The sequence below is a fragment of the Macrotis lagotis genome, chromosome X (genome assembly GCF_037893015.1).
Source record: "Macrotis lagotis isolate mMagLag1 chromosome X, bilby.v1.9.chrom.fasta, whole genome shotgun sequence".
Taxonomy (NCBI): domain Eukaryota; kingdom Metazoa; phylum Chordata; class Mammalia; order Peramelemorphia; family Peramelidae; genus Macrotis; species Macrotis lagotis.
Genome location: NC_133666.1, coordinates 189,235,035 through 189,261,114, shown reverse-complemented (window position 1 = coordinate 189,261,114; position 26,080 = coordinate 189,235,035). Strand labels below are relative to the sequence as shown.

Here is a 26,080-nt window from a genome sequence, read left to right as displayed (position 1 = left end):
GAACCCAGGTACTCCAAGGCTGGTACTTTATGCACTACGCCACCTAGCTGCCCCTTGTTCTTCCTACTTTTACACAGCTAAGTGGTGCAGCTAGATCTAGAGCTCCAATCCTGAAGTCAGGAGAACGTGAGTTCAAATTTGACCTCAGACACTTGACTCTTACTAGCTATGTGACCTTGGGCAAGTCACTTAAAACCCTGATTACCTCACATCCAGGGCCATCTCCAGTCATCATGGTTCCTATCTGGACCCAAATGGCTCTGGAGGAGAAAGTTAGACTGGTGACTTAGCACAGCACCCCCTCACTCGAATTCAGTTCATGTACTTATCATGACATCACCTTCATGATGTCATGGTCTTCTTCAAGAATGAAGTACAGATAGCAACACCATACACATACACACACACACACACACACATTTTGGGTGGGGAACTATTTTTTTAAATATCATTTGAGTGATATATTTGGGCAAATTCACTCCTAAAAAGCTCCTAGATTTATTAAATTTTGGTCCCACCTGTGGACATATAGTTCTTTTTATAATTAGAGTCAAGGGGGGCTAAATTAAGAGTTTATTCTGATGATGAGCTTGAGTTTGAATCCTGGTTCTGCTAACAAGTGGGACTTTTGTAAAATTACTTCACCTTCTTCTGGCCCTCATTTTCCTTATCTAGTAAAATGAGGGATTTGGACTAGTTAACTTCTAAGGTCCAGGGCTGCTATGAATATTTTTATGCAAGTGATGTTTTTACCCTATAAGAGACACTTTCTGTAAATCCCCCCCCCCCATTTTTCTGTTTTCCTTATAATCTTGGTCAATAGTTTTGAGTAAAAAAACTTAAATTTAATATAATCAAAATTATCTGTTTTATATCTCATGATGCTTTTGTTTGGTTATACATTCTTCCCTTATCCACAAATCTAAACTATTCTATGTTCCCCTGATTTACTTATGGTGTCACCTTTTATCTATACATTATGTGCTCCTTTTTAACTTATTTTTTAAAATTTATTTTGAATTTTACAATTCCCCCCCCCCCAATCTTGCTTCCCCCCCAGAAGGCAATCTGTTACAGTCTTTACATTGTTTCCATGGTATACATTGATCTATTAACTTATCTTAATATGTGGTATGAGATATTGGTCTATACCTAGCTTCTGCCATACTTTTCTAATTTTCCCAGCAATTTTAGTCAAATAGTGAGTTCTTGTTCCAAAAGTTGGAATCCTTGAGTTTATCAAATACTATATTACTAAGGTCATTTACTACTAATTTTGGGAACCAAATCTATTTCACTGATCCACAATTCTATTTATTAGCTAGTATCAGATTATTTTGATGGTCTAGACCCCTTCCTTCACTTCTCCCACCCCCATTAATTCCCTTGATATTGATATCTTTTTGATTTCTTATGTTTTTTTCCTATTTCTTTAAAATAATTTTTTGGTATAGTAGTGAATAAATTTAGGAAGAACTGTCATTTTTATTATATTGGCTCAGTCTAGCCATGATCAATTAAGATTTTGCAGTTATTTAGATCTAATTTTATTTGTGTGAAAACTGTTTTCTAATTGTGTTCATATAGTTTCTGGGTTTATATTTGAAGGCAGACTACCTAGTATTATCTGAAGTTATTTTTAAATGGAATTCTTCCATCTCTTGCTGCTGGGTTTTGTTGGTAGTAAATAGAAATATTGATGATTTATATGGGTTTTATTTTATATCCTACAACTGTGCTAATGTTAATATTTCAACTGTAGTTTTTTGAGTTAATTCTCTATGATTTGCTAAGTATATTTAATATATCATCTACAAAGAGATAGTTTTGTTTTTGTTTTCTCGTTGCCTGTTCTAATTCTTTCCATTATTTTTCTTCTCTTACTGATATAGCTAGCATTTTTAATGCAATATTTGAGTAATAGTAGTAATTATGGACATCCTTCCTTCCTTCATGATGTTACTGAAAGGCTTCTAGCTTAGCCTCAGTACAAATCATTCATGCTAATGATTTTAGATAAATATTGAAGAAAGTTCCATTAATTCCTATTCTTTCTAAGTGTTTTTAATAGGGATGGGTGTTGTATGTTGTCAAAAGTTTTTTCTTCATCTATTGAGATTTCTGTTGGTTTTGTTACTAACATGGATAATTATGCTAATAGTTTTCCTAATATTGAACCAATCCTATATTCCTAGTATAAATTATACCTGGTCATAGTGTATGAACTTTGTGAAATAACGATGTACTTTTGCAACAATATTTATTAGGAAAACTGGTCTATAGTTTCAGGTTTCTCTTACCCTGTTAGGTGTTAGCAACACATTTGTATTGCAAAAGGAATTTTGAAGGATTCTTTTGAATATTTTTTCCATTTTAAATCCTATGGAATTAATCATTCTTTAAATGTTTGGTAGAATTAAATTGCGAATCCATCTTGTCCTGAGAATTCTTTTTTAGGAAGCTCATTGGAGGCTTGTTCAACTTTTTTTTTTTTAATAAGAAAGGGTTATTGAAGTATTCTATTTCTTCTTTGGTTTAATCTGGGCAATTTACATTTTTGTAAATATTCATTTATTTCATTTTGATAGATTCAATGGAATATAATTGGGCAAAAATAGCTCCCAATAATTGCTTTTATTTCCTTTTCATTAGTGGTGAATTCACCCTTTTCATTTTTGATACTGGTAATTTACTCTTCTTTTTTTAAAATCAAATTAACTAATGGTTCATCTATTTTGTTTTTCCCTTCATAAATTCAGCTCCCAGTTTTATCAGTTGTCTTACTTTCAATTTTATTAATGTCTAGATTTTTCATGCTTTCCAATTTGACATTTAATTGGGGAGTTTTAATTTGTTCTTTTTTTCCAGGCTTGCTTTAATGAAATTATTGAGTATTTCTAGGATTTGTTTTTCAACCTACTCATTCTTTAAGATTTTAAATATTTAATTTTTAATCTATGTTTCCACAGTCCTTTATTGAATATAATTTTTATTGCATTATGATAGGTTTTTTTAAGGTTAATGTCATTGACAGTTATGATCTTGGGAAAAATATGCCAATGAGAGACTAGTAGAATGAGTCAATTAATATGGACTACTGACCTGATCCTACATGGATATTGTAATTTTTAAAATGAGATAAATAAAAGGCCCTTCCTCCAGTTAGGTATAGCTATTTAATAAGGAGCAGCTCTAACCTAGAGTCACATACTGGGTGGTGCTGAGGGCAGAATTGGAAGAGTCTAACTTAGCTCTTTTCATATCTTTTGCTTTCTAGGGATTTTACACTTTATTGCCAATGAGATGTATTAATGAAAACTAATTACAACTCAAGGCAGTTTTTAATTAAACAACAAAATAGTAGCCCAGAAAAACACGTAGAGAACAGCATGGCCTGAAGTCATATAAGAGATAGGGTTTGAAGTATGGCCTAATGAATAGGCAAATGTCAAATAAATGACAAGAAAAAAAAGATTTATATTGGATAAGCAAGCATGAACTTGGAATGGAGAAATAAGTGTGAAATGTTAAGGACTAGATGGCAGGATGATTCAAGGAGTTACCCCCCAGGATACTGATTTTGGGTAGCTAAGTAGATAAAGCACCAGACCAGAGTTAAAAATGTGACTTCTGATACTAGCTGTGTGACTGCGGATAAGTCACTTAATTCTGTTTGTCTCTGTTTTCTCATCTGCAAAATGATCTGGAGAAGGAAATGGCAAACCCCTTCAAGTATCTCTCTGATAAGAAAACCCCCATGAGGTCACAGGCCTGAAAGGGTCAGGGCTCTGTCCACTTCAACTCTTAGCTGTCTCAAAGGGAATGACAGAGAAGGCTTAAAAGGTTACCTATTAAGATAATCAACCTGGGGGCCTGGGAGAAGAGTCATCCAATTGAAGCTAAAAGGGAAATTTGAACAGATCAATGCAACAGGCTAGGGAAGAAAATAAATCCAATTCTAGGTATAAACTTCTGGATTGGAGGTTGGAAGTTCCGAAAATAGATATGGAGTGTTCTACATACAGTAAAAAACAGAACTGGGCCTTGGAGTAGGAGATGGGAAGCTGGATGAACATCTGTCAGTATGTTGTAAAGGAGATTCTTGTTTAGGTATAGGTTGGACTAAATGCCCTTTGAGGTCTTTCATCATTGCACAAAGGAGACAGAGCTGATCTCACCCAGGCCTTTCAATATGCCAATGAAGAAACTAAGGTCAAGAGAAGTTATGGGGGATGCTAGAAAGATGAATGGTAGACTTCATTTTAGGAAGACCTAGATTCAAATCCTGCCTTAGACACCTACTGGTTGAGGACTCTGGGCAAATTACTTAACCTCTCTTAGCCTCAGTTTCCTCATCTGAAAAATAAAAATAATAGTACTTATCTCATAAAGTTGTGATATTCTCCAAAACTTGAAGTACTATATTAAATGCTAGCTATAATCATCATCATCATCATTGTAATTGGCACCTTTAGTCAAGGTCATACATCTAGTTGGTGAAAGATCTAGATAAGAAGCTACATTTTATGAAGCCTAATAATGAACCTCGCTATATTTTCATCTATGATAATGGAGGTTCAAAGAGTTTTCTGAACATGCTCTCTGTGGGGAAACTTTTCCAAGGTTACTCAAGGGAACAATGTTTAAGTCACTTCAAAAACGGTCTTTTCAGGAAGACTAAGACATCATTGCTGGAATTGTGAATTTGCACATTTGTTCTGGAAAACAATTTGTAACTATGCAAAGAAAGTGCCTAAAATTCTCATATTCTTTGACCTAGAGATTCCAATGCTAGGGATATACCCCAGAAAGATAATTAGAAAAAAAGAGAAAGGTTCCATATACACCAAACTAGTTTATTATAGCAAAGAAATAGAAAAAAAAATTAATGGCTTCTGATTGAGGAACAGTTAAACACAATATGATAGATGAATGTAATCAAGTATTATTTAGTTGTGTCCAATTCTTCATGACCCCACAGACCCCAAAAGATCAGGCTTTTCTATCTTCCACTATCTTCCAAAGTTTATCCAAGTTCAGGTTTGTTGTTTTCATTTAACTATCTATCCTATCTTCTGCCATTTCCTCATTTTCCCAACATCAGGGTCTTTTCCATTGAGTGCTATCTGTTCTCATTATGTGGTTGAAGCATTTAAACTTCAAAAGTATTATTATATTTAAGAAATTACAAGTATGAATAATCCAGAGAAACAATAAAATACTTAAATAAACTGATGCATAATAAAGTGGAATGAGGAAATCAATATACACATTGATTATAACCATCACAAAACCACTTAAATGAATGTTTGGAAATTGTAAAGAATCAGCTTAGCCCTAAGAAGAAATGAGAAGACATTACCTCTCAACTCCTTTGCAGGGGGTATACATGGGTATTACACAAAATATTTTTTCAATGTATTGATTGTTTTGTTGAAATTTTTCTTTTTTTAAAAAAATTCTTTGTCATAAGAGATGGCTTTCTGAAAGGAGGAATAGGAATTGATGGAAAGTAGTTGATTTGGGCAATGTAAAAAGAAAAGATATTGATTAAAATCAATTTTTAAATAAGGAACAGGGTATTCACCCTTCAATCCTCAAAAAAGTACCCCTCTGAAAGTGTGTTTCTTTATTGCAGCATCCTCAGGAGATCATTTAATGTACAAAACCAATTTATCAAATACAAATTACATATTAGTTAGTTGTGAAGTGCAGATATGTAACCTCTCACCATTCCAAAGAATTCATTATAATCCAATATAGCAATTTTAATAGCCTATTGCCATCCACCCCTATATCCCAGTCATAATCCTGGAGTTATTTTATCTATACAAGAACAAAAATTTTAATTTCAAGCCAATAGAACCCTAACTCCTAATGAGTTTTATTTTCTTTTCCCCCCAGATTCTTCTTGAAGGTAGGTCCTTTCTATCTCAGACTTACTTTCATTAAGGTTGGACAGTAAGCAAAACAAGCCTCTTGGCTCTACTGGAATAGGAAGAGGAAAGGCCAGAATCTAGAGACTGCTGTTTTGTATGACCTAACCTAATCACTATATCTTGCTCTAGAAAAAAAAAGACAATATATTTTCATTTTTCATTTTAGTGAGCATTCTGTGGTAGCTCAGTTTTACTAAAGCATTCAAATAAACCCACATATGGATCACATAAAATTGCACTACAGGCACATGGGCCTGCAGGCTGCATTTTGGAGAGCCCTGCTCTAGACCTTAGTTTCTCATCTTTAAAATAAAAAGGGTAGCTTTTCCAATGCAAAGAACATAGGATGTTTGATCCTGAACTCAAAGATAGTCCCTTCAACTACTCTTTCCCAGTGCCAAGAAACAGAGTTCTTAAACTTGTCCTTACTGTATTTCTTAGGCTACTGTACATAGCAATCTTGTCCCATTCTGTTTGTGCTCCCATTCTATCTCTCTAAAAAGTTAAGAGTAAAAATGATGGGATGCTTCCCCTTTCCAAAAAAAAAAAGGCTCGTTTTTAATTCTTCCCACCTTTACCTGCCATTTCCTTCCTTTCATAAAGCTTAACGTTTCTTATACTCAGTGAACTTCTCAACACTCCCCCCCCCATACTTCTGGTAATAATGTCTACCAGGTTCATAGCTCCTAAATTCACTGTCTTTTTAACTTGAACACTGTGCATCTAAAAACTATATTATCTTTCAAAATTCTACAGAAAAGTCCTTTGCAACAATCAATATGCTGTATAAATGGTACTTAGCTCTGCTGTCTAACCTTATCTTCTTTAAGTATACCTCCTACAATGCATAAAATGAATAAAGAGAAGTATGGGAAGATTTGCAGATAAGGTAATTGAGGTAAACAGGGTTCAGTGACTTGCCCAGGATTACACATCTAGGAAATATCTGAGGCTACTTTTGAGCTTATGAATGGAAGTCTTTCTGATTCAAAGCCTGGCACTGAATCCCCTATACTACATAGTTGCCCCATTACATATATATATATATATATATATATATATATATATACATACATATATATATGTATGTGTGTATATGTATGTGTGTGTGTGTGTGTGTGTGTGTGTGTGTATCTCAACATATTGGCTAATTGATGAACCAGTATTTTTCCTCTTTTTTTAATACTGTGTTATAAAGGATAGATTTCTGAGAGGGGAAAACATTGAGAAATGGAGGTGATTTAAGAGAAAAATTTTTTTTTAGGAAAGAAAGGAGGTTCAGATAAAATATTACAGACAAAAATATATTTACTTAAGAGTTTTCCTTTTAAAAAAATTAAGTATATTTTGTTCAATAGTGTCTTACTTTTTGTGATGAGGTATGTCCAGGCTGGCAAGCCCATATATATGGTCCTATGCATCTGTTGTAGTGCTTATAGGCGGTGTGGGCTGCACGGTACTCATGAATGTGTTCTGAATTGGGTATGTGGCCCTTGAGGGGCTTTTGTTGGAATATGGGGCCCAGAAGAGCTACAAAGTTGGACACTTCAGCTATAGACCATAGGGTTTTCTTAGCAAAAATTCTGTAGTGGATTGCCATTTCCTTCTTCTATGGATTAAAGTATAAAAAGGTTAAATTACTTGCCCAGTGTCCCAAGAATCTGAGATTACATGTGAGCTCAGGTCTTCCTGACTCCAAGCCAAGAACCTATTCAATGAGCCCCCTAACTCTAGCCTCCTAAGCAAGTTCTTTGCTGAACAGCTACAATATGCCTTTTAACCCTAACCTTAAAAAGAATTCATAATCTAGTTGGAAAGAACTGAGCTTAATAGCCCTGAAATAATTAGAGGATACCACAAGAGAAGATATAATTAAAGTGCTAAATTGTGTAGTATACAATGGTCATATAAAAGTGAGATCAAAGAGGGCCAGGAAGCCTATTTAAAAATGTAAACATCTTAAGGAAGGGAGGAAAGATAATATATATTTAGATGAAAAGGAAGAATATAGGTATTGAAGGGAAAAACAAGAAGCACTAAGCTCAACATAAGCTCAGTCCAAGACTGAGGATGGGGTGGAGTAGGAGGAGGATGCCTGTTGGGAATAATGGAAAATGCAGATGGATAAACAGGAAGGGACAGTATATAACTACCTGGTGTAGAGAGACAAGGACTACAACTATAAACTACACTTGTAAACTAGGTACAGGATGACTAGAGCCTGTACCAGGTGACAGGACAGACGATGTGACAGCCTGTCAGCAGGAGGAGGATTGAGGCAGGGGGGTAGGAATGGAGAAAGTGGCTCCCCATACTCTTCACTACCTAAACTGTGTGGTTCCAGGCAAGATCACTCAAGCTTGGGTTGGACTAGAGTAAGAAAAGGATGAACGAGGGTAACTAAAAGGAAAAAAAGTCTTAAAGCACAGTCCTTCGAGTTCCTGTTGGAGTCCTGACACCGACCTGTTTCCTCTGACTTCTCTCAGGTCTTCTAGAATTCCTAATCATGTGACTGTCTGACTCACCCTTCTAGTACCTATTTGCATGGACTTTGAACATCTCATTAACTCAGACCTCTGCTATTTATTTTAATCTCCAATGATCCCTCAGCAAGTGAACAATACCAATATCCTTGCTCACCTTGTTTTAGTCTTAACCTCCACCTTGGTTTACCTGTTTAGTCTTGTAATGTTTATTCAATCTAGTAAGCACTTTTAAATACTTTTACTACATGCAGTTCAATCTTTAATGTCATTCTTCCCCCGCCCCTAAACCATGGAATAGTTGAATTTATTTAAATTAAATTGTTTCTTTTTATCAACCAGGAAAGATTTTTTTATCCTCAAGGGATAAATTTTTCAATAATCCTAAACCTTTTTCTGGTACTGAGTGAATCATTCTAAAACTCTGGAAGACACAATTATTGGAATCAGTTGTATATTGGGTAAGGAAAATTGCCTATGTCAGGACTAACAAAATTACAACTACTACAATGTTTTTCCATAAAGTACATCCCCATATTTTTCTACCCTTTTTATGATCATATACGGTCATATTTTGCTTCTTAGAGATTTTGTATCTGCAAGTCTAACCCTACCTTTGAGGGATATAAATGAAACTATATTGCTTGCTAAGGAGTATACATGCACATACCTTAACACATTGCTATATTAATTTAATAAATAAGAATCTGAGTTCACATTCATATTTCTAACCCCAAAGGGACAAAACCTATCAACCATAAGTTATAATGAACCCCAGGCTAAAATAATGCCTTCTGGAGGACTGTTGTCCCCTTACTTTAGTAGAAAAACCTGAAGCACTTGTCCAGAACTTCTTCTGGAGTTCTACCTTAACCTTTTGGTATGATATTAACTGTTCTCTACTTTCTTTCACTCCTAATACCAACCACACCTCCAAATAACCACTGATCAAAACCCTGCAACTACCTCTCAACAGGGATGAGAGACTGAAGGTGCAGAAAGAGACTTATGTTGCCAAACACAGGTAATATGGGAATTGTTTTGCTTGATTATGCCTCTGTATTTGAATGTTTTTTGCTTTTTCACTAAAGGAAGTGAAGTGCTTGGGAAAGGAAAGGCTACTGATAGAGCTGCCACTTCAAAAGAGACTCAATGAAGCATTTAAACACACACACACACACACACACACACATGAACATAAGGAGATTGATCAGTGAAACAAATTAAGTACATATAACAGATCAAACCTATTTTGAAGTGCTTGATAATCCCCAAATATTCAAGCTACAAGGGCAAAAACTGCTAGCAAAATGGAAAAGCAACCTAGGAAAAACTAGGTATAGAAGAAGCATCTCACACTTTATATCACAATAAGGTCCAAACAAATTAGAATAGAAGGGAAATTATTTCCAAACAAAGGACAGAGAAACTAAAACAAGACAAAATTTTGGGGAAGTAAAGTAAAATTAGAAGGTAAATGGGTAAAAACTTCTTTTGCAGCAAGTTTTGATCATTAGATCTTATTTCCAAGGTAGGTAAGGAACTGATTGAAATCTATCAGAGTAAGAGACATTTCCCAAATGATAAGTCAAAGGATATGAACAGGCAGGCTCTGAGGAAGAAATTAAAGCTATCAATGACCATATAAAAAAATGCTCCAAATCACTAAGTTTGAGAAATGCAAATTAAAACAACTTTGAGGTTCTACCTCACAACTATTAAATTAGCAAAGTTGACCAAAAAGGAAAATGACAAATGTTGAAGGAACTGCAGGAAATAAAATGAACACATTAATGTACTCTTGGTGGGGCTTTTAACTGGTCCAGGTATTCTGGATCCAAGTATGCCCCCAAAGTTATCAAATTGTGTATGTATGGCAGATAATACTACCTCCTAGGCCTTTACCCCAAAGATATCAAAGAAAGAGGAAACCACTACTTTTTTTTATTATAGCAACTCTTTTTTGCAATATCAGGAATTAGATAATGGGTGAAGTTCACATCAATTAGGGAATGACTTGATTCCTCAAAAAATTATGATATGTAAATTTAATGGAATACTACTGTGCCAAAAGAAAAAATGCAGGGGTGGTTTAGGAGAAACCTGGAAAGACTACACATATATGAACTGATGTAAAGTGAGCAGAAACAAGAGAATAATTTTTATAACAACAATGAAGTCTGAAAGTCAAGAAAGATTAAATAACTATCTCAGAAAAAGAAACTCCAAACAACTTCTCTTCATTGCCAAAAAAAGCAAAGCATATAGTAAGTACCAAGTAAATTCTATCAATTATTCAAACAACAATTAACTCCAATATTACATAAATCACTTGGAGACAAAAAAAGAATGATTCCTACCAAACTCTTCCAATGAGATCCATATGGTCTTGATACCAAAACCAGGAAGAAAGAGTAGAAAAAGAAATCTTTGACCAATAAATCTAATCAATAGCAACACAAATTAGCGGAATAAAATATCAGTGGAAAAGTTGTAGCAATATAAGATGATTACATATTTTGACAAGATTGGATTTGTCCCAGGAATATGAAGTTGGAAAATTTAGGAAAAGTCAAATTAGGAAAATTAAAAGATTATATAAATAACAAAAACAATAAAAATCTTATTAGATACAGAAAATATTTTATAAAATATAATATAAATATAATAATACCTACTTTCTTCTGATGGTTATTTCCAATTTCTCTAATAGCTAGTTTGTTTGTACAGAGTTGTTCAAATTTTCATTAAAGTATGTGCTCCTTGAAAGCAGGGACTATCTTTTTTTCTTTCAGAGGTTAATAACACTGTGTCCGATACATATAAGTAAGTATCTAATAAATGTTTACAGACTGATTTATGTTAAAAATATTTAAAAGCATAGGAATAAACAGACATTTACTTATTCAATTTGGAAAATACCTATTTAGAAAAGAATTTTCATAAAGACTTGCCAATAAGTTCAAGGACAAAGCAAGGATAGTCACTATCACCATTATAATTTGATAAAGTTCTAGAAATATCAACTATTGCAATAAGACAAGATTTTTTAAAATGAGGGAATAAACATAGGCAAAAAGTACAATGATCACTTTTTTCAAAGATTCAATGAAAAATTAACTGAAACTATAACTTCAACAAAGTAACAGTTATGAGACCCTAGTCCTCTCTACTCTGAGTATATTAAACCCCGAAATATTAATTTTGGAAAAAACTGTTTAAAAAACATGTTTACCTACATCCTAAGGGCAACAAAAATGTGCATGCCCTTTTATCCAGCAATACCATTACTGGGTCTATACCCTGAAGATATGATGAAAAAGGATAAAAAATCACTTGTACAAAAATATTCATAGCAGCCCTGTTTGTGGTGGCAAAGAATTGGAAATCAAGTCAATGTCCTTCAGTTGGGGAATGGCTTAGCATACTGAGGCATATGTATGTCATGGAACACTATTGTTACATTAGAAACCAGGAGGTATGGGAATTCAGGGAAGACTGGAAGGATTTGCATGAACTGATGCTGAGTGAGATGAGTAGAACCAGAAAAATACTGTACACCCTAACAGCAACATGGGGGTGATGATCAACCTTGATGGATTTTCATTTCATCAGTGCAACAATAAGGGACAATTTGAGGCTCTCTGCAATGGAGAATATCATCTATATCCAGAGAAATAACTATGGAGTTTGAACAAAGACCAAGAACTATTACCTTTAATTTAGGAAAAAAAAAAAAACTGATATCTTATTGTCTGATCTTGCTAGCTCTTATACTTTGTTTCTTCCTAAAGGATATGATTTCTCTCTCATCACACTCAATTTGGATCAATGCATACCATAGAAACAATATAAAGACTGACAAATTGCCTTCTGTGGGGGGGAAGATTAGGGGAAAATTGTAAAACTCAAAATAAATAAAATCTTTAATTTAAAAAAACACGTTTACAAGTTCTGCATTTCCTCTGACAAACATGTCTTCATCTTGCTTGAGTGTCTTTCTGGTGTCCTAGGTCCAGCTACCCCCAATCACATCCTTGCATCTTACCCAAGACCCCCTCTGGAATTCAAAGTCCAACTGTTACCCCCTTAACCATATCCTTGCACCTACCAAAAGACCCCTGACCCCTGCTAGAGAGCCCCAACTGAGGCCATTGTACCCTAGCGTCCTTCATTAAAAGTTTCCTTGTCTGAGAGATAGTCTGCATCAGGGAAATTCTTTCACATACTCTCAGTACTGGAATCCCAGAAAACAAGATCTAATATACAATTAAAAAAACAACACTATCATACCATATATTATTAACAACATACAACAACAGAACAGAAGGAAAAGAGAAAAAAATTCCACTTAAAGTAACTAAAGATTGTATAAAATACTACAAAAGTATACTTACCAAGATACAGTAGAAATTAAAGTAATTATATAATGGAAAATAAATAATTGGAAAGATGTTAACTTCCCATGATTGGGTTATGCCAATAGAATAGAAATGCTTTTAAATTAGCTTACAAATTCAATGTCATACCAAAATAACAAAGTATTATTTTATAGAAAGAGACAAAATTCACTTGGAAGAACAAATGTAAGGGAAACAATGAAAAAAGCAAAGGAAAAAAAGTCCCAAGCTCAAAATATACTTCAAAGTAATCATGGAAAAAAAAATTGTTATTGGCTAGAAAATAGAAAAGTTGGTCATAAGATCATAAATTTTCACTTGGAAGGAACCTTAGAATTCATCTTAACCCCCCCCCCCCCAACCCCAGTTCCCAAGTCTCTTATTTTACAGATGAGGAAATGAGATCCTGAGAGGTTGATCAGAGAAACATATCATATAAACAAGACCCAGAAGCTGGGACAAGAACTCGATATGGGGGTGGGGGGGGAACTTCAAGGAAAACTGAAAAGCAATCTGGAAGAAACTGAGTTTAGAATAAGCTCCAAATAGATTTAAGATCTAAATATGAAGGGTCATATCAAACAAGTTTGAGGAGAAAATATTATAGTGAGACAGTCCTTGATCAAAAAGAAGAATGAGAATGCTTTTTCATGAAAATTTTGATGACATAGTGATCAAAATGTTGGACTTGCAAGTTAGAATAATTTTGAAGTTTGGAAGTTTGAATAATTTGGAAGTTTGAATGCCACTCTAATTACTTACTAGCTGTTTTACTCTGGTCAAATTATTGAATACTTCTGACCCTGAATTTCCTCATTTGTAAAGTAAGGTAATTGGACTTCTAAGAAACCTTTCAGGTCTAAATCTATACTCCTAAGAAAAGTTTTGCACAACAAAACCAACGCAGAATTTAAAGGGCAATAGTTAACTAGAAAAAGTATCTTTGCATCAAATATCTCTAATAAAGGTCTGATAAGCAAGATACATATTGAATTGACAAAAATATATAAAAGCAACATCCATATCCCAACAGATAAATTTCATCAAAAAACAATCACATAAAATGCTTCAAATCACTTATAAATAAGAGAAAGGTAAAGACACATATATAAGAATATTTCTTTATACCCAACCTAATGGACAACGATGACAAAAATAAAGAAATTGGAGGAGTGGTACAATAATGCACTGTGGACCTGTGAATTGTCCAACTATTCTGGGTAGCAATTTGGAACAATAATTAAAAATTCATTATGCTGCTGACCTGATGCTGAGCAAAATGAACAGATCCAGAACATGGGGGTTGATGATCAACTTTAATGGACTTGCTCATTCCATCAGTGCAACAATAAGACACAATTTTGAGGTATCTGCAATGGAGAATACCATGTGTCCAGAGAAAGAATTGTGGAGTCCAAATGAAGATCAAAGACTATTACCTTTAATTTTAAAAAAAAGGTCATCTTATTATGTAATCTTGTTATCTCTTATTTTTTTTTTCCTTTTGAAGGATATGATTTCTCTCTCAATACATTCAATTTAGATCAATGTATAGCATGGAAACAATGTAAAGACTAATAGACTGCCTTCTGTGGAGGGGGAAGCAAGATTAGGGGAAAAATTGTAAAATTCAAAATAAATAAAATCTTTCACAAAAATTCATTATGCTGCACATACCCTTTCCCCCTGGTGATACCTCTGAGGCATAAATGCCAAAAAAAAGTTCAAAGAAAAAAACTAAATGTGCAAAAACTTTTTATTATAGCAAAGAACTTGAAACAGGGGTATGCTCATCAATTGGTGAATGACTGAAGAAATAAAGACACAAATGTAATGAAATATTAGTGTGACATAAAAAATAATGTCTGGGAAGACACTGATGAATTCTGAATTGAAGCTAAGTGAAGGGAGTAAAATTAGGTGAACTTAATAACAATAACACTCAAGAGAAAAATACAACTATTTTCCCCAGTAAACTGTTTTTCTTAATTCTGCACTGATTTTTGTTTTGTACAAAAGTTTTTCACAGTGATTAAGAAAGGGAAGGGACTAGATACTATCAGGTCCAAACCCCTTTTATTCTATTCAAGTCAACAATTGCATAAGAGATTCTGCCCTTAAGAGTGCTTGGGGGGGGGGGGGGGGGTTGGGGGGCTAGGTGGTGCAGTGAATAGAGCACCGGCCTTGGAGTCAGAAATACCTGAGTTCAAATCCGACCTCAGACACTTAATAATTACCTTGCCGTGTGGCCTTGGGCAAGCCACTTAACCCCATTGCCTTGAAAAAAAAATCTAAAAAAAAAAGAGTGCTTGGGAGAGAGAAAGCTGGGTTTCCATCTCAACTCTGGCAGTTACTTGCTGCGTAATGATAAATTAGCCACTTATAACCTTTATACACCTACATATTCACAAGCCAGTTATGACTATTTGAATAGAATAGTCTAGGAATCGGAAGACCTTGGGATCTCATTTTATGTCCTGTCAACACATACTAGTTGTAGGTGACTGGATAAGTAACATAACTCTCTAAAACTTGTACATTTAAGCACAAATGCATTCCTTTCTATTCCCACAGTCCACACCCTAATACAATAACGGTGGCATAAAGCTAGGCCTAAAGTCAGAAAGATGAGTCTTCTGGCTTCAAACCCTTGGCTAGCTCTGTGACCCTAGGAAAGTCACTTAACTCTCTTTGCCTCAGTTCTTTATCTGTAAAATGAACTGGATAAGGAAATGGCAAACCCCTCAAGTTTCTTTGGAAAAGAAAACCCAAATGGGGTCATGAAGAGTCTGACGTGATTAAAACAACAACAATACAGTGATACCTGGACTACTGCACTAGATTTTTTTTTTTTTTTTTAGGTTTTTGCAAGGCAAACGGGGTTAAGTGGCTTGCGCAAGGCCACACGGCTAGGTAATTATTAAGCGTCTGAGACCAGATTTGAACCTAGGTACTCCTGACTCCAGGGCGGGTGCTTTATCCACTACGCCACCTAGCTGCCCCTGCACTAGATTTCTAACAGGTGTTCCCATAGTCTTTCTTTCCTCTAGCAATCCAGTCATCATAGTATTTTAAAAAATCCTTTTAAAGTTGGTAGTTTTTACAATCAAATATAAAACTGTGCTGAATTATTCTAACAACAACAACAACAACAACAATGTAAGGATCTCTTCAATTAGTCTGATCATGTCCTTGAGTAATTCAGAAAAATTCTTGACTAGGGACAAAAATGGGTTGGTTTGTGAAAATGGAATTCTCCTGTGATCCATGCAATGTCAAGAAAACTAGAAGGTCCCCAGCATATTGTTTGGGCTCTCTAAGGTAAATTTACAGGAGGACATGAGCCAAAAGTCACACAACATAGGTATAGAGGGAGGGAATACCCATAACAATGAGCTACTAATCTACTCTAAAAGATCATAATTTTTTTTAAAGATTTTTCAAGGCAATGGGGTTAAGTGGCTTGCCCAAGGCCACACGGCTAGGTAATTATTAAGTGTCTGAGGTTGGATTTGAACCCAGGTACTCCTGACTCCAAGGCTGGTGCTCTATGCACTGCACCACCTAGCTGCTCCAAAGATCATAATTTTTTATTAAAATTATAGGCCTTGGTAGTAGTATTCTGAGATTTAGGATAGTTCACAAATTTATATAGTCACAGAACATTAAACCATGTTGTGCGGAAGATAATATTGGTATTATCCACATTTTACAGATGAAGAAATGGAGTTCAAAGATGTTGAATTAAGTGGTTTAACAATAGTGGTAGAGCTCATCTCAAAGCCAAGATTCAAACCCAAGGTTTTCTGACTGAACTTTTTGGACCAGGGATCTTTTGATACACTACTTTCCTCTGGAACGTCTCTATCAATGTTGAAGCATACCAGTGCTGGATTTCAATCAATGAAATACAAAAGAGGTTATATAAATTGAGAATTTCAATTTTAGGCACTACCACATTTGTATTTCCTGCCTCATTCGGCTATTGGGAGGAAAGAAGTACTTTGTAAATCTTAAAGTGGATCTTATTACTTAGACCCAGGAAAAAATCATTGTGGGCAATAAATAGGCACTTAGGTTTTTTTTAGGTTAATATATCATGGCTCAAAGGAACTTGGGGGCCATCTAATCCAAGTTCAGTCTCTTTAGATCTTAATTCCTATTACAAGAGAAGTAAAATATAAAGAGACTGGATTGTTCACAGGTAAATGGCTGGGCAGCATTTGAACTCAGGTCCTCTGACTCATATGAAGAACAATTACTATTCTGTTAAAACAAATTTCTGGAGTAGCGATTTCCAAATTTTTTTCAAATCTGGAAGATTTTTTTAAAATCATTTTAAACCTCTCTTTTTTTTTAAAGGTCGAAATACTATCAGTCACTGACCCTGGTGAAAACTTCTCAAAACTATGTTAATCTGTTCTCCATTTCCAAGCATTTTATGTAAAGTTGGAGTTGGATCAGTTTTCTAAGCAATACATCAAGAAAAGAAGCCTCTTTGATTACTTTAAATTTACCAGTTATAAAGTTTGAGAACTTTGAGAGATAAGATCATACTTCACATTCTGGTCTCACTATCATATCTATATTCTTTTCTCTCACCTCCCTTTCTAAATAAAAGTCAAAAAGTCCAATCATTTAACCAATCAATCACATGTTCAGCAAAGAAACACAAATGAATCTTGCTGATGATGGTTCTGTTACTTGGGTTTAAAGATTTGATGTTGATAGCCCTCTCTAGTCAGATGATTTACCTCTTCTTTTACATGTGATCTTGCTCTGATTCATTCTTTTTTTTTTTAAAGGTTTTTAAAGTGGCTTGCCCAAGGCCACACATCTAGGTAATTATTAAGTGTCTGAGACCGGATTTGAACCCAGGTACTCCTGACTCCAGGGCCAGTGCTTTATCCACTACGCCACCTAGCTGCCCCTACCCTGATTCACTCTTAATAATTTCACTCCAGTTTATTGTTTTTCAAGGGTTAAGTAGGGACTTGTGGGTTAAGGAATCTAAAAAATGCCCCAGAGAGAAAGGATTCTAAATACTGTAACCTCTAATACTCAAAACTCCTAAACAATAACTTTTAACACAATATTACATTTTCTGAAATTTAACTGAAATATAATTTTCTGAAATGAGTTTGACTCTGATGTATGGGATCATCCATCTCACCAGCATATTTCCAAACATCAATTACACTTGCCATAAATACATAAAATTACTGTTTAAGTAGAAGTGAGCTTACAGAAATTCTGTACATCACAAAAAAGATGGCATTTGGCCCTCCTGGATTTGAGGAGAATTGGAGTAGGGTAGAGGAGAGAAGATAATAGATAACCCCTTCTTTATAATGCTGGTCTCAGAAAATGAAATCTCACATGATGCTGCTGAGATTGTTGGATCTACAACAAGCTAACTTTTGCTCCACAGCCCTGACATTCACATAGTGGGAAAATGGAAATCAATAATAGTTTGACTTGGGCATAAATTCAAAATAGTTTGTCACTCTGAAATTAAGTCAAACTTTGGCCTAGCAAGTTTCATGCACCTGAATACAAAGTTTTTGAAAATCCTATTATTTGAAATCTCTGGCATTTAAAATCTGTTACCTGGGTTTTATCTGGAGGTAGCTCTCCAGCAATTTAGCTAATTAGTCTGAAACTGAGTCACTTTCCTAAAGACTAAGTGTTAAAAAGTGAAAAAGGATGAAAAGAAAAATGTTTTGCTTTGTTTTATTAAGTCTAAAAACTCTAAGTTACTCCCCAAGACTCAGTCATTTGTATCTCACTCTCTGTAACTTCAGCTGGAGCATTGCCCTGTCAGTTTGGGAACAGTTTATGCCTCCCTGGTACCCTTGTAGGATCACATTTGGCTCAAGCAACACCTTATTAGTAAGAAGGTTGGACCTAGAGTCACAAACTTTTATACCCTTCTCTTATATTTATTAATTTATAACCCAGAACTTAACTGTTCTGAAACTCAGTGTCCTCCTCAGTAAAATGAGTTAGATAGATTAGACTAGCCCCTAAGGGCTCTTGTATTTCCAACCTTTGGTCTGTTTCCCCATATTAATAGTTTTCATTTTCATAAAACTGAATTTTGAGTATCAAAGAAAAGTGTGGTATAAATGACAAATGTGTTGTATTATAGAGTCACAAGCCTTGAATTAGAGATTCAGCTTTGCGAGTTAACAGTAAGCAAATTACAATCCCCTTGGATTTCAATTTTCTCATATATAAAATGAGAGGAATTAGACTAAATTTCTTCCCAAAGTTAACATGCTGTGAATCTGTCAAATGATTTCTAATAGTCTTAGGCAAAATTCATGTGTTGGGAGGAAGTACAATGTAAGAAAAGAATGGTGGATTTGGAATCATGAGACTTGGTCAAATCCTATCAAGTTCTGCCATTTACCACTTGTGTAAACCACTACTTCTTTGGGTCTTGGTTTCCTTATATTTAAGGTGAGGGGTGTGAAGGGGCTTAGAAGAGAGAACTTTGACCTATGCAATTGCAGTTATTCTACCTTTAGTTAAACAACTAAAATTCTAATTTGGGTACTTTTAGTTTCTATTTAAGATATACTTATGATAGTATGTCTTACTTGAACATATTTCACTAGTAAGTGATAGGTTCTTCTGCTTTAATTTTTCCTGGTGGAAACCCAAATAACTTCCTCATTAAATGAACTGCTACAGAGGGGGAAACAGTGATCAAAACACTTAGATGTTGACATACTTCATTTGGATTTGTTTGAGGTTTTTCATTTTTCTCTTTCTACCTCCAAATTTTAAATGCACTAATAGTTAGCATGACTGACTACTGCAACATTTATTTCACTGTAAAATGGGTACTTTCTGAAAATTTGTCTATTGATGAGATTTTGAAAATGCCAGCGTTTAGTGGACTGAGCAAAGGCTGAGCATCTGAAAGCCTAGGTTTTGCCTCAATCCTTGATCACTCAGGCTTCCTCATCTGTCAAATGAGGAACTAAAGTTTCTCTCAGTTCTCTTGCAGCTCTACAACTTTATGAAACACAGAAACAAAGAAGTCAAATTATTGTGACAATGGGATCTCCGATACCTAAAGATTTATGAACAGAGCTGCTTCAAATTCAAAGTCATTGTATGAGTGTTCCTTAGAAAGGAGTTTTGGCCTCACATTCACCAAGTACCCAGGATATACTGGGAGTCTCAGACATCAAGAGACTTAAATTAAAGGTCGAAAAGCCCAATAAACACTCTCTACAGCCAATTTTAATCATATCAATAAAGTCCAACACAATACAGTAATTAGTGGGACCGAAGTAGTGATGAGGAGGCTATATCTGGCCCAATACACAATACTCGAGAAGTAGCAGGTTTAGACTGCATGGAGAACTTTAAAGTTCTTTGGCCCTGAGATACTTAAAACTTAGGTTAAGGGACCCAACGATTCCAAACTGCAAAATTCAAGGCGGATCAACAAACCCCAAGCCCAAAATGAGTAGTTCCAAGAGGAATACAGGGAATAAAAATCAATTCACCTGTATCAGATTCGAATCGGCTCTCGACCGTGATTGGAGGTTAGTCACTTCTTGGGGCCGGCTCGGTCCACAAGCCGGGCCCGGCGGGCTCTTCTTTTTAGATGCATCAGGGGAAGGTTAGGACTAAAGGTCCCTCCCTGGACGTGCTCTGAATCATTCCGTCCCTCGCCCGCCACCTCCTCATCCGAACCTTAAGTTTAAAGCCATTGTCTGACGGACGCCACCCCACGAAAGCCGTGTGGATTGTTGCATTATGAATCTGCACGGATTTACATTCGGGCGCTGCCTCTGCCTGGGGACCGCGTCCAGCTCCGGGCCGGCTACAGCTTTCCCCAGTCCCACCAGTCAGACTGCAGGCAATTGCACCTCGCCCCGCCCCCCCCGGGCCCGGCCCCGGCCCCGGCCCCGGCCCGCTGACAGTTTCTACCCAAGGACAATTTCGCAGCCCGGGGCCCCGGAGCCCCCCAGAGCGGCGTCACAGGGAGCCGCCCTCGCCAAGCCGAGGGAAAGTGCGGGGGGCATGCAGGTCCCCCGGGGGGGGGGCAGCTACCTGAGTGGGAGCCCCACCCGGGCAGGTCCGAAACCCCCGAGGTGCCGCGGAAGTGTGGGCATGGGGGGGAGGAGAGGTCCATCCCAGCCCGGGTCCGGGGAGCCTCCCAGCCCAGGAGCGGGACCCCGGGCCGGGCAGCGCAGTAGGCGGCGCCCGCTTCGCCGAGCTTGCGCCGGTATCCCTGGAGATGGAGGGGAAGGGAATGGCCATTGGCCGGCGGGGCTCAGGGCCGGGCGCTTACCTGGATCCGTGCGCTGGGGACCCTTCCCCGCGCCGGTGGTCAGCGCCGCCTGGGCCAGTCGCCACCCCGGCCACGACTTTCAATTTCGGTTTGCTCACGGCCGGCTCCCGGACCTCGGAGACGGCTCTTCAAGAGCTCTCTAACCCCACCCCGGCCCGCCCCGATCCGCCCAGACCCTTCCCCTGCCTGCCTAGGCTTTCCCCACCCCTCCCCGCATCTCCGCTCGTTCCGCCCCGCCCCCGCGCTGGCCCCGCCCCCACGCAGCGCGCCTGCGCAAACTGCCGCCGTTCTCTACCTCCGCCCCGCCGTCTTAGCCTGCTTATCGCGCACGCGCGACTTTGTCCGGCCCCGCAGGCTCTCCCGGCTGTCAGTCCGCTTTTCCTACCAACTACGGAGGGTGAAGCCGGGAGAGGGGAGCGCGCTGGGGAGGAGTGAGCGGCCCGGCGGCCTGGCCGGCCGAGCCGACCTGGCTGGAGACAGCGGGGGAAACCGACGCCACCCAGCGGTTTCTGCGCGCGTCGTGGTCGCGCCCTTCGCGCTCGAGGGCGCCGGAGTGAGTGGGAACCGGGCCGTTGTGCCCTCGAGGCCGGCGGGCCGCAGGAGGCCCGGCTCCCGGGGAGGCCCGGGGCCCGGAGAGCCGGCGTGTGGAGAAGGCGGGGCGGGGCTCGTGGGCCCAGAGTCTAGTGCACTACTTATGGGGGGCCCGCCCCGCCCCCCCGCTGTCACCGCCCCCCGAATCTCCGTCTCCGCACACGCAGGCAGCAGAGCTTTTAAGTCCACGTATTGTTTTAAACAATGCTTTGGAACTCTGCAGGGCGGCTGCTTGTGGGGGTGATGGGGCTTCTGTGTGCCCGCACCGACATACGTGTCCACACTGTGCACTGTAATTACATGCTTGGTGATGCGAGCGTGGCCGGCGCGCACGTGAGGTGCATTAGCTGCGTACTGTGAGCCGCATTGTAGACCCTGCCCGAGGTGACGCTTGTGTGGCGTGACGTGTAGATACAGATGCATACATAAAAGTAGGTGGCGTGTACAGTTATGTATTAGATATATGCATTGTATGATATGTGTTGTATATTACATAAACACTGATATACCAAGCTCATTGGTATGGATTAGGTACGATATAGACATTGTTTCATCTGTATTGCATGTTCTGTACTCACCGTGTGATATATAGTCTATATTTCACACTATGGTATGCATTATATCCACATTGTATGACATATTGTGTGCACATGCTGTGATATATAATCTATATTATATATGTACTGTGTATAATGTGTATTCTATATTTTATATACTCACCGTGTGATTGTTGATTAGTTGTGTCTGATTCTTTGTGACCGCATTTGGGGTTTTCTTGGCAAAGATACTGGATTGATTTGCCATTTCCTTCTCCAGCTCATTTTATGGACAAGGAAACAGAGGTAAAGAGGATGAAGTGACTTACCCAGGATCACATAGCTAGTGTATTAAGCTGGATCAGAACTAAGGTCCTCCTAACTTCAGGGCCAGCACTCTATCTCCTCTTCTTTATTTTATTTTAATTTTTTTTGCAAGGCAAATGGGGTTAAGTGGCTTGCCTAAGGCCACACAGCTAGGTAATTATTAAGTGTCTGAGGTCATATTGGAACTCAGATACTCCTGACTCCAGGGCCCATGCTCTATCTATCCACTGCGCCACGTAGCCACCCCCTGTTTCCTCTTCTGCTCCATCTACTGCCACCTAACTGCCCCACATGATGTGTGATATATATATATATATATATATATATATATATACATACATATATATCACTATTTGAAATATGTATTATATTTTATATACACATCGTGATATATATTATATACACACTATGTGTAATATGTATCAGATATGTAGTGTGTGTTAGTATATGTTATGTACGCATTGTATGTGGTCTGTATAAATATTATATACAGATAAGTATTATATATTGTATACACATTCTGTGTATTATATATTATACGGTGTGTGATATGTATTGCAGATTATCTATAATTAAGCTGACATTGAAAGAAATTAGATTCCAAGAGACAGTGTACTGGCATGAGGGACAGCTGGCAGAAAGGAACAGAGATGAGAGATGAATCTTATATGACATAGAAGATTATGTAGGATGGGGAGAGAGATGACCAAACGAATCTTATATGACATAGAAGATCATGTAGGATGGGGAGAGATGACCAAACAACAGGCTGGATAGCACAGTGGATAGAGTACTAAGCCTAGTCAGAAAAAGTCATTTTTATTCATTTCACTTTTTCTCATTTGTAAAATGAAAAAGAAAGTGGCCGATTTCTCCAGTGTCTTTGCTAAGAAAATCCCAAATAGGGTAGCTCTCCAGGGTCCACACTCTCCAATGCCAGAGGCATGGAGGGGAGTCCAAGGGAGAGGGTACTGACTGGTATAATTTTCAGATTTGGTGTTATCTTAATGGGTGATGACTTTCTGGAGACTATGATAAAGCTTAGAAGAACAGCCAGGTGGGAAATATTGATAGAAAAAGAATGATTGATGAAAGAGGAAATTCTTTAAGATTACCTACAGCTAAAGCAAAGGTTCTTAAACTTTCTTGTACCATGGATCTTGTCAAACTGGTGAAACCTATGAATACCTTCTCAGAATAATGTTTTAAATGTATAAAATACAGTTTTACAAAAGAAAACGATTATATTGAAATATAGTTGTTGTTTTTTTTTAAGTTCACAAATCTCAGCTTAAGTACCCTGGCTCTAGAGTAAATTTGACCTTTGGGCTTACTAGATCCAAGCTGACACCTCCATCCACCTTCTGATTATGATTGCAACTAGAATCTTAGGGAGAAATAACCAACATTTAAGAGGCATGACTTAGCAATTGAACCCACTTTGGTTTAACAAATGGCATAGCTTGATGGAAGGGAGGAAGAGTTTCTTGAAAAAGGTGGTAGTTAAGGATAGTGGGATTAGAAGGTATTCTAGGTGGGAGGTAAAATATGTAAGTATGATATACTAAAATTGATTAGAATAGTAGGTTCATATCCAATCTGTTAATTGAAAAATAATTAGGGCCTAATTATGAATGCTCTTATAGTCAGGTAGAATAATTTGGTGTGGTAATCAATAGGTGACCTTTGTAGATTTTTTATCTAAAAAATATCATTTAAAATAGATGAATTGGGTATATGTATGGACGATATATATCTGAGTGCAAGAAAGAGGAAAAGATAATGGAGTCAACAGAGGTCATCTAGGAAAATTTTGTAGTAATCCAGAGAAATTAAGGCTCTTGGATAAGGATGGAACATACCTAATACAGTCTAGTAAAGGCAGGGAGAGGTGAAAACTGCCCAAGTATAGCTGTCAAACTAGATACCATATAATACTTATGGAATAACAGTAGGATCACCTAGAATTTCACAGGAAAGTTTGATAAAGAAACCAGTAGTAAAACCCATGACCTCAACAACACAAATGTCCAAAGTATGAAGACTAGATGGTGATTTAGAGATTCTATTTCAGTAGGGTACCTAGGTGGCACAGTGGATAGAGCACTAGCCCTTTAATCAGGAGAATCTGAATTCAAATATGCCCTCATACACTTGACATTTACTAGCTGTGTGACCTGGGCAAGTCACTTAATACCATTTGCTTCCTATTCAAAGCCATCTCCAATTATCCTGATCCACTAGACCCAGAGGAGGAGAAAGTGAGGCTGGTGACTTAGTACAGTAGTCCCTCAGTCAAATCCAGTTTATGTGCATGTCACTGCATCACCCCCTGATAATATGGTCTTTTTTCAAAAACAAAGGACAAATAACAATAGTGAGACAGATTTGAATTCATAGATCTCATTGAGAGTTGGTAGAATGGGTTTAGAATACAGCTCTGGTTGGGTAAATCCAACTCAGAAGAGAGTAATAGCTGAAAGTGAAGCTGCATTTAATGACATTGTATATTCAGAAAACACCCATGTGAGGAAGTGGGGTGTGCATAATGGAAAACATATCAGTGAAGATCAGTGGAAGCTGAAACAGAAGCATTACTTTGAAGAATATGACAGCCTACCTGTACAGAAGGGAAAAATGAGTTCAAGAATATGGCAACAGATCTGACACAATCATGATGTAGTAGTAATTGAAGAATAATATTATCTAGACATTGTTGGGGCTCTGTCCTTGCTAGAGCTAGAATTATTAATGATTTCTTGGTTTGCCTTGATAATTTCATTTTTAAGAGGTAGTGAAATCATAGGATCATAGCTCTAGATTTGAAAGGAATGGCCATCTAGTGTAATGACCATCTAATCTAATTTCCCTTATTTTACAAATGAGCAAACAGTCCTAAAAAGATTATGTGACCTGCCTAAAATCATATAGTAGTAAACAACAGAGGTAGGATTTGAACTCATTATCTTTTGATGCCAGAACTAGAGCTCTTTCTACTATGTTACCTCTCTATGTTCCATTGCCCCCTAAAGGAATTTTCTTCTTTGGGCCTAATTCTCGCTGATTGCTGACATTGACATAATTGGAAACTTATGATAATATGATCATTCTAACTTATATTTATGTTAGAAGACAGAAAATATGAACCTAATATGCCCATAACTCCTTGATTTTTAAGTGAGCTGATTTCAAGATAATCAGAGATTTATCTATTTAATTTGTAAAAGATAATATATAAAAGAAAGAAGTAAACGCAAGATTTTTAGCTTGGTAAATTAGGGAGATGATGTGAATGTAGTTTACGTGGATTTTGTTAAAATATTTGACAGCATTTCTTATGCCATTTTGTGGGGGGAAATGGAGGCAGATGGTCTAGAATATAAGTATCATTTTCTAGATTCAGAATCAATTGAAAGGCTAAACTGAAAGAGTAATCATTAATAGTTCAATGTCTACTTGGAAGAATTTCTCTAGGAAAGTGTCACAG

At 37.2% G+C, this 26,080-nt stretch overlaps 1 protein-coding gene across 3 annotated transcripts in view; it reads right to left on the bottom strand.

Annotated features, from left to right (window-relative positions):
* TDRD7 (tudor domain containing 7) overlaps positions 1 to 21,841 on the bottom strand; it is a 120,388-nt gene extending 98,547 nt beyond the window's left edge. The window contains exon 1 of one of the 3 annotated variants that reach the window (XM_074203432.1): positions 21,435 to 21,841. The gene's annotated coding sequence lies outside the window, so the exon portion shown is untranslated. Of the gene's footprint in view, positions 1 to 20,348; positions 20,655 to 21,139; positions 21,279 to 21,434 lie in introns of those variants that run through there. The other 2 variants (XM_074203431.1, XM_074203433.1) reach the window with 2 other exon arrangements.
* Between the last annotated feature and the right edge of the window lie 4,239 nt (positions 21,842 to 26,080).